We start from the raw sequence: 10,472 nt of genomic DNA on the forward strand, positions 1-10,472 counted from the left end.
ATGGCATTATCTTTGATTGACTGTAATGCATTAGAGATATTGAAAGATTTTAATTAGAGCACAGTTATTCAGCCTTAAAGGCGTGAGAAATATTTGTGAGCGATATATCTTTCTTCAACCGAATCCCATATTCCTTCCGTTTAATGTGCGATTATAGCTCAACGAAGATTCAATAGAATTAAGATACATCAATCAATTGCAATTAACATTATTTGAACATGATTGATCGCCCACAATCGGTAATTTGGCCAATGGTTTGATGGCGGAATCAGACTAGTTATTAAACTGTCGCATTTGGGACGATCAACATTTTTCTGTAATTTAACTGGTAAATCCCCAGAATATGAATCAATGTTTCATTTAAAGTAGAGTGATTAAGTTAAACCTCAACATTTAGATAATCTGATTACAATAAGGACCAATTAACTAGTTTTTCTCATGTGCTTGTAAATGACTAATCTGAATATTGCAGTTCATTTGTCAAAATTGCAATATAAAATTAAAAAATGAAGCTGAAAACTGATTGATTCAATTACAACAAATGAATGGAACGTTTACTACACCCTAAAAAGGGATGAATAAGAATGACGCGGTTGGGTTTATATTGAAAGGGTTCCTATACATTCAAGACCGCCCCACCACCCAGCACTGTCTGCAGGCAGTTGATGGTCCAGCCAAAGGGACAAACACCTGGATTTTGATAGACTGAACCACTCAAAAAAGTGGTTGTGAATCTATGATGACTGCGCGGGGGAGAGCGCGCCATCAGCATCAAAGGACATTTTCTCCGACTTTTTCCTTTTGGAAAATAATAATAAAAAAAGAATTGGGGAGATCATGCTGCGCGCGTGCATACGAAATCCATTATAACACGCGGATGAAGGAAAGGGGGGAAAAAAAAAAAAAAAGAAAACCGTAGACATTTTCCTCCCCCCTTTTCTTCTTCTTTTCTTGTCTTCACAACAGAGAGACTTTGGGTCCTTGTATACATTCACATAATGCAGGGAACCCAACAATCTTCAGCCCTGTGTTCATTCACCTTTTTGAACACAGACAGAGGGACCTATTCGGGGACGCTCCATTGATTGTCAGGTATCCAGAACGAATGGCTTCTTTAACATCTCGGTCTGATTTTACTTTTTTTGTGTATTCCTCTCTTTCAACCACTTCACTCTCTCCATGCTCAGACCATGTATGGCTGTGTGTGTATGTAGTTTATGTTGTATACGGTTGTACATTTTTTTTTTTCGGAGGGGAATAAAAGTGCAAAGCGGTTTTGGCTATCGTTACATTGTAGGCGACCTATTGACTTGACTAACTCCTCCTCTTTCCATATCACAGCTGCGAAGACTCTTCATTGAAAAATAGACGTACACACACGCTGGCCACATTGGAGAAATATGGACGCGGATTCCCCGAATTCCTCCACATTGTCGATCCGCGCCCAATTCAATTTTCAATTCAATTTTTTTTTACAAGGGGGGGAGAAGAAAAACATATTTTGGGATTTGATTTCTATACGAGAATATACAGAAATATTTTCGTTATGTGTGACTCGGCATTGTGACCGACTGTATACACGGTGGTGATATTATATTGATAAGGTGTGGCTCTGAATTGAGGCTGGAGCGAATCTTTCCGCCGGAATCGATTGAGGAATGCAGTTGATTGGTTTATATGGGAACTCGTAAAGAAAAAGAAAAAGTAGACTTTGCCCTAGTATTTTACACTGATTGTTTCGCCTGTGGTGAAGTAGCCATTACCCAACATTTGGAGTCTATAGTGTGGGAAAAGCGATTAGGTCTGTTTCGCCTCTCTATTTGCGCTCATGCCGTTTTGCCATTTGACTAATGATCAAAAAACCAAAGTGAAAGAGAGGTCCCCCTTTATTTTTTGACACTCTCACCCTCAAGTCATAAGTATTTTTCCATAATGTACTGCGCATAATAACCCCCCATGCATGGCGAGCGCAACCTTCCTTTTATTTTTTCCCCCCATCGTTTTTCGATATTACATTGCGACCACGGCCCGACCGAGGGACAAAACCGAGCGGCACTCATAACGAGCCCCATCTGCGGTATACGGTAACTAATGATGAGCGCGGGAGGTGGCGGCGGGAAGAACATTGAAGCGGACGGTGACGAGAAATTCGTCCAAGTGTTGGATATCCACCAACCGAGCCGGGCCTGACTGCCTGGCCACCTATAACTCAAATGCCTATAGCTAATGGATATACTACACACAAGGGGCTCCCTTTTCCTAGTCTACATTCCCAATTTCTAACTTATAATAATAACACACAGCCGGACCGTGTGTGTGCTCCGACACTGATGGCTCTCTTATAACAGTCGCCCAGCGCAGCCCTTCTTTGCTGGGCAGTATCCCAACCGCGTTGGTTCCTAATGGACGAACGAGAAAAGAGAGTCATAACCAAACAGCATAAGGTGCTGTTTGTACGCGCCCTTTTCTTTTTTGGGAATGGATTTGCTGTCGGGTCGCATCAGATCAGGAGAAAAAGAAAAACAAACGAGTTGACAAAAACTTTAAAGTATAGTAACACAACAAGAGAGAGAGAGAAAAACGAGTATATCTTTCCAAAATAAGGAAAGAAAAAAAACAGAACCGGACACGCAGCTCCTTATTTTTTTGTTCTGTAGAGTCGCAACAGTGAAACGTGAAACTTCATTGATAACGACAAAGTGACTCGAGCTGCCAGTAATTTTGTTCGGTGGGTGCCGTTATTCTTCTTCTTCTTTCTTCTCCCCCCTTTACGTATAGAGTCTCATGTGGCGTGCAACGTGAGTAGGACTCAATTGGGAGCGAGCAATGCGTGTGTCGTCCCGTTCGAATGCTAATCAATTTCAAAAGTCATTCGTATATTAGTATAGGAGCCACAGCTGAGAGGCAGCCAACACGATAAGGGAGTGGCGTTATTACTGTCTCGCAATAAACTCAACCAAAATCTCGCAGCTCTATAGACACCAGCCGTATCTCCCGTCGATTTGTTTTCCCAAATTTTCACCAAATTTCTTTCCCCCCTTTATTTTTGTTTTTTCTTTTTTCATCTGATAATTCCAAGAAACGGGCGCCGATTAAATCAGCAGGGAGTTAATCAACGACTGGCATCATTTGCGCCCAGTTGCAGCATGTGTGCGCACTTTCGAATGCTGTTTGAAGCCCCCCGCTCGTAAATCTACATGCGCTGATGATGTCAGCCGACTAATTATAACAATCTCACGTGACCCCCTTATTTAATTCTCCCAATGCGGCCGAGTATGGACGATCAACAAAAAAAGGAAAAAAAATAAAACAAAAAAGTCTTGGAGGAATTCCAAACCAATTTATTTGACGGGTCCCCCCTTTTTATAGATCGTAATAACCGCTGCTGGCTGGCCAGTTGATGAATGGGCCAATTCTGTATATTCCCTTATATTTTTTTCCTTGAAATCCATTTGACCTTTTGCCTCCCCACATCAGCCGTTCGTTTATCTCAATACTGTGCACTTGATTTAACCGCTCTCTCCGCCGATGACTCTCTGGAGATCAATCTTCTACAATCTTGGAACTCTCAAAAAATAAAAGGAAAAAAAGAAGAGAAAAACGGATATTATAAGGAACGACTCGATGGAGAGGCTAGCTAGCGCTACTGGGTCTTCTGGGAGAAAGTGCAATGGGGACCCAGCAGCAGCAAAGGGGGGCTCCAGAACACACAGACAGTGGTCAAGTTGCTGTGTGTGTGTGTAGCCGAGAAACTCGGAGATATCTCAGTCAAGTCATCGGAAAAGTCAGAATATGGGCGCGGTCAAACAGAAGCGATATATGTATGGGCTATCTATACATCCATATGGATACACACACACACGCAGATGTGTATCCTTATTAGACGTTTCTAGCTATAGCTCCCATACAGCGATGTATATATAACGGGCGGGGTCGCTGTAAAAAGATGAACATCGCACCCCGGCAGCAGCAACAACAGTCCAGCAGCCAGCCCAAATATATTCAAGAGAGGATATACTATACAGCAATCAACCCTGCAGTCTTTTCCTCTCGGCACAACCAACACCGGAGGGACTACCACTTATATCTTTATCCCCTTTTTCTCTTCTACTTCTTCTCCCAGCGCAATAGATGCGCATCGATGACTTTGACCCGACTCCTCCCCTTTCTGTATAGACTCCAGTGGGGCCTTTGTGACCGGCTATTAAAAAGAGGACCAGCACAAGACACATATCACCGAATGTGATATGAAAGAGAGAGGGGGGAAAGATGCTGCTGCTGCTGCGGTTAGGAGAAATCAAAAACTCACGGGACCGATCAATACATCAGGCCCATTCATTCATTTGACGAGAGAGGGATGGGACAGATAGGACAGATATTAGACTCATCTTCCTTCTATGTGGTGGTGAGAGAGAGAAAAAGAGAATCGGAAGTCGCCAGAGTCGTAAAAATGTAGAGATATATATATACGACCTCATCAATCATTTTCTTATTTCTCCGGGGCGCCCAGCAAGAACAACGTTGACGTATATATATACACGGCATTGATGGCCCAAAGGATATGGAGAGAGAATATAAGCAAAAAGAGACTGGGGAGAGGAAAAAAAAGATAATTGATTGCCATTTGACACCTCCAAAAACCAGCGAGTTTCTCATCTTTAAACAGCCAGAAAAGATGAAGAGGACAACTTGGAACACAGAACAAGGGAATTAGGAGAAGATGAATTTTTCTTTTAACAACAACACACAAACCCCTTGGTGAAAAGAAAATTTAAAAAAAGAAAAAAGAAACGTCGTCGTCGTTCCGCCCCATTCTCAGCAGCCCACTCATTTCCGTGTGCTATGGCGCCAGGCCGGAGAAATTACACTCTCATCTCCTCTCATACCCTGGGCAGCAAACGAGAAAAGAAAAAAAAAGATTTTTCTTTTCTGTTTTAACCCTTCGCGACGATGAGAGAGAAGAAAAAACATATGTTTAACCTAAACACACACAGCAGGCAAGTGCCACATAGAGCGGATAACACGTGTTAAGAGATTCCCTCGTTAAGAAAAAAAGGAGAAAAAATCATCTAGCGAGGCCCTGCCACATTGTAAATATTAGGCCAAGGCGTTACGGGCCACCGAACAAGCGTTTCTAACTCTATAACTAAACTATCCATCTATTATTGCGTAAAAGTATATACAAGAGAGACACTGTCATCTGAATATACACATGTCCGTCCGCTCTTTCTGTCTTCCCCTCTCATTCATTCATCTTTGGGCTGATGTGTAATAAATAAAGATCGGATGCATCCGCATAGTTACATCCACATGTGAGTAGAACAAAAAAAAAGAAGGCCTGAAAAAAAAAGAGGATCGCCACAAGACACCGGAGATGATCCTGCTGTGCGTCCCTCTTGGTCAAAAAGTTGTCTAGCTGCACTTTGCTTCAAGTGATCAAATATTTTTTTTTTTTTAATTTGATTGTTGACTCACAGAAAAAGTTGCGAGGGAAAAAAAACAAAACAAGCCTGATCTGCAGTCGATCTACAAATGAGTTTTTGAATGATCTCTAACTGAGTAAAACAAAAAGGGCAAGAGAAAACAATTCCTGTCAACGACCTATAGCTCAGGAATAATGGTACTTGGTACTGTGCAACGATTTAGAATCAACGCCGTTCAATAGTAAGAAAAGAAGGATAGAGATTTGGGTTTCCTACCTTTAAGCCTGGGAAATGCAGCCAGGCTTCCACACGTATTCCATCCGCTGAAAAGTTGAATCCAACACCAGGAAGGATAGGGAAAAGGGTGTCCTCGTGAATACACCCACACTCGCATGGGCGTACACGAGGACATTGAAAGAAAGGGGAAAAGGAGATCCGTAGCTCGGCCATAGGTAGGTTATCCAATCAAGTGGGATGATGTTTATCTAAATAAAAAATTAAAAGAAAAGGGTTACGAAAAATATCTGCAGAACCAAAGTCAGAAAAAGTTGAAATGGAGACAGCGAGTAAACCAAAATTATAAATTAACAGGAGAATTTCAGTTTTCCATGCAATACACTTATGCAACTCGCACATCATTCAAATACCTAGCAGGTAACAGGTTAACAAAAGTTACGAAAAACATTACCCAAGTGATGAGATGAGATTGTTGCTGACGACAGGCCAATCCACCACCACAAGCAGAAACTGGCATATCTTGTAGTAATTGTGGCTGGCTCAGGCCTTGAATCTGTACAAAGGTAAAGATTGTAGAGCAAACATACTGCCAAGCATCACCAGCAGTGAGCTTACGTAATAAATGCTATTAGCCAGAAACTAATCTCACAATTTTCAAACAGGTTTCTCTTCTATAAGAGCTCCCATTATCATTCTATTGTATTATAGTTTTATTTACCTGTAAATAGGAAGGAGTGTGTATAAAAGGAATCCATAGAGAGAATCGACCATGAATTCTCGCGACGACCACGCTTTTGGAATTTTAACAGCAGACGACACTAATCGGTCTAATTAATTAGCTATGCCTAAATATCGATAGAAATGATCTAAAATCGATACTCCCGCCTAAATTCAAACGGTTCATAAAAGATAAAGCGGTTTTCTCAGTCGCATTATTTTAATATTTAATTTATTTCGTCTCATCAAATTACACTGAGCCCCCTTAACAAATAATTTGCACGAAACCCTCAGATATTATAATTGCTTTTAGACCGAAACAGTTAAAATATAAAATCCTTCAGGGCCCTCTTGGGAAGCCAAGAGGGAATAATGATTATTCTCAATGGCAGAGACGGAATGAACCTCCATATTGAGACTCTGAGTATATAAACTCTGACATTTGGACTTTTGGACTTTGTATAGGTCTGGGTCGGGTCTCTCGATTATAGGACCGCAGCAGCAGCAGCCAAGAGTCGTATTATATAGCCTAGTGCGTTCTATATTTATTAGAGATTTTCAGTAGGGGGTCCAGTTCGGTTTTTTTTTTTTTTTTTTTGTTGGGTTAACTCTCAGACGACCGAGATAGCTGATGGAATTGGTTAAACAAACGTTAGTAAAATGACACCGAACAAAGTCTGTCGATCTTTTTACTCGCTGGGGGTCCAAAAACCACCAAGTCGCATGTATAAATTATGTACGTTGCCCAAACGCGCTCGTCTTGCAAAAACTTTCTGACTTTCGCCTCTCGTTCCTTATTAGACCAGTGTGTGTGTAACTGGTGGGTGATGTTGGGACACTTTTTTGGGGGGTGTCAAGAACCAGCAAGAGCAGGTCCGAATAAATCGACTGCGTGTCAAAGGGGCGGTGTGGGCGAGCCCAGATTTATGTGGAGGCGACCAAGAAGAAGAAGAAGTCACGAGCGCACACACATCCATAGACAAACACGCCATAACTATGTGTGGAACCGTCTGTGGCTGTACAGCTCCTATACAGGGCAATTGATACCATCTTAATAAAATGTTATCTCTGTCTACATGTCTATAGGGAACGATCGCAGCACGAGGACGGGATTTAAAAAAAAGTTTGTTGACGACAGAGGATGGCCGGATCGGATTTTTTTCTATGAAAAGTTGGTCATAAAAATTATCAGCTTAGGCGCATGTAAATATACGCAGCGCTAGACCAATTATACATCAGCCAGCATATAGGGCAATAAGTGCGTGGAGAGCGGGGAGATAGTTTTCCTCGTATCCAGCACGCCCGTAAAAGGTTATCAATATCTAAAGGGGCTTGATAGATTATACGGGGGGAAAATGATAAACACATTGCAGCTTATTATATACACACACACACATGTATAGTATATAGAAGAACGACATGCCTATATGCCAGTATGCGTGCTGCCGTTTGGGAGGTATATTTAATATCGCATCATCAAACATGAAAACGTATAAGACACAAACACCAGCAGCCACTGGCCCGATCCTGTTTCCTGTTGAACATTGAACACACACACACACACAAAACAAGAGAGAACTAGTTTGATTTCTTTATTTTCTTATATTCCTCATACTATACGCTAGCTGCTGATTAGGCCATACATGTTGTGTTATTAAAACATAAGGGACTATCGTCAACTGCAATTTGAAAATTTAATTTCATCAGTCTGTTGGTTAATTAATCAAATAAGATTTTCTCGTCTGGAGAGATATTAGAGCTGTGCATATACTGCGATCCTTATACAATGCAGCTAATAGAACCAACAGGTCAGGCATCCGGGTCAAATTATAATTCTGAGAAAAAAAAAGTAATCTAAAATTTTATCGTCAATAAAAAAGATGTGGATCCCATTTGAGGGTGGGTAGCTAGCTAGCGAAGACCACATTACATTGTATATGTTGAGCTTTTCTTTTTTCCAGGGGGAATAAGGGAAGCTCATCGCGCACACTGAAGCAGTTAGCATTTCTGTGTGTGCTGCATGCTGGGGGGAGAGTAGAAGAAGAAGAAGAAGAGATTAAAAATAAAAGGATTGGATTTCTCCGTCAATAAGACGCGTCCTCACACGGAGTCGCGGGACCGTGGCGAGATAGCGCCACACATAATACGACGTTGGCACTAAATAATAATAATAATATTAAATCCCCTGATAAAAAAAAAGAAAAAAAAAACAACTTTCATCTTCTCCCAATCATCACAGCATAGCATATATAGCGCTGCGCGTTTATAAATAAATGTTATTTAGTTAGTAAAAAAGAAATATATAAGCGCGGTCCGGTCAAACTCGTGTCTGGTTGCGGCGAGATGATGAACGAGCGCGAGTATATATGCATGTATAAAAATGTGTGATGTCTGGGACGGGACCCGTGACCCCCTTATACCCCCGTATGATGAGCATAGCATCAACTTATATAGTGGAGCGATAGCCTTGGGTAATTGAGGGCAATGCTGCTGGCGCGCTAAAGGGGAAACATATAAGAGAGAAATCAAAAAATAAAATCATCACCCGACCCGAGACGGACGCAATCAATAACACACACAGGCAAGTAAATGTAGTGTCCCTATGTGCTTGCATACTCGGTGCCCTTTGTGTCACGGGGGTCAACTGGTTTCTGCTCAAATGGATAAATGGATAATCGTGTATTTACAACAGATAGATGTACACACAACAACCAAAGCAGCTAGCCCTTATAGAAATGTGTTGGCGATCGAGTGAAACAAGAGGAGACTCAAACTGATGAGAGATGAGATGTTGGTGGGACTTGTTCGTTATTTCCCATCGGGGCGGAACCAGATTAAAACGTTTCGTCTCGTTTCCAGGAAACGTCATCACGAAGCGCTTGCGTCGTCGCTTCTCCGGCCAAAACTTATATGAATTATATTCCAGAAAAGTGTTGGCGCTCTATAATATCAGTTTCGAGATTGCACGCATGTAATTATATTGGCTGGGGGCTGAGCCAGCACAGCAGCATCTGCTCTTGCTGACTCTCATCCGCGTCTGTGATGTGCGTAGATCGTTAGACGTCAATAATAAATACATATCGTTCGATATTATAATTATCTTCACGTTTTTTTCCGTTTGCTGACCGAATTCTTATTTTTTTTCCAGAGAATTCTCGGTATAAACAAGTTGCACACGGACGCACGTTCACCGTATTGGTTTCGCTTTCGTTTTGGATATTTCGTCGAAGCGATTTCTCGTACCGACCTCGTTACTATGGCCATATCAGTCGACACCAGAATGAAAAATGTCGCCCAATTAATTATTTGCGCATTATACATGAATCGAATATATATGTTAACAATGCCAAAAGGCCTGTGAAGTATATTGCGGGTGGATGCTGCTGAGGTTTCCGTTGATGAATGGCGCCGGGGTTGGGCCTAGTCGGACACATTTGTCCGTCTCCTGGCGCCCGCCGATCTCCTCCCACCGCCATGTCCCATGGTCCCCATCGTGCGCTGGCTCTCTTTTCACCCATAATCCTTTTTCCCTAGTCCCATCAGCCAAAAAGAATAAGATATAGTCCTCCTCTATTCTGTATATTTAACTGCTGCTTTCGGTGGTGGCTGGGATACAATGTTTTGTCAATTGAATTATTATACAGCTCCACTTTTTTTTTCGTCCCCTTGCTGTCTCTACGGTAATGAGCCGGCCACAAAGAAGGGATGGGGCCAAGCAATATAAGCAACACACAGCAAGAAAATAGAGAGAGAGAGGAAAAAAAAAGGGAAAATGAGGTTATTGATTGGGGTCGGAAGTGTCACAAGTGTTAAAAGAAGAAAGGTTCGACGCTGACTTGTTTGCATTCCACATAACATTTTAGGCCCCGCGTGTAAAAAATCACGAATAGTTTTTTTTTTTTAGAAAGAGATGGTAAAAACTATTCGGATGTTGTGTAACAGTGACGCAGCTCCGGTGATAATAAATTATATATTTTTCGGGAAATGCTCAACATTTTTCCCTGTGTGTTGCGCGGGGCCTAAAGAATCTCCCGCTGCTGAAGAAATAACTGACAGCCCAGCAGCAACTTCATCTCTTCGATGGGAGTTTTTTTT

The 10,472-nt window shown here is 41.8% G+C and overlaps 1 long non-coding RNA gene across 1 annotated transcript; it reads right to left on the reverse strand.

The window, feature by feature from the left end:
• Positions 1–920: 920 nt before the first annotated feature.
• On the reverse strand, positions 921–6,461 carry LOC124192593. The gene is made up of 4 exons (XR_006873751.1): positions 6,379–6,461; positions 6,112–6,213; positions 5,700–5,908; positions 921–4,887 (listed from the first exon to the last, which is right to left on the reverse strand). It is a non-coding gene; the product is annotated as an uncharacterized LOC124192593 (long non-coding RNA).
• Between the last annotated feature and the right edge of the window lie 4,011 nt (positions 6,462–10,472).

This window comes from Daphnia pulex, chromosome 4 (assembly GCF_021134715.1).
Source record: "Daphnia pulex isolate KAP4 chromosome 4, ASM2113471v1".
In the NCBI taxonomy this organism is placed as follows: domain Eukaryota; kingdom Metazoa; phylum Arthropoda; class Branchiopoda; order Diplostraca; family Daphniidae; genus Daphnia; species Daphnia pulex.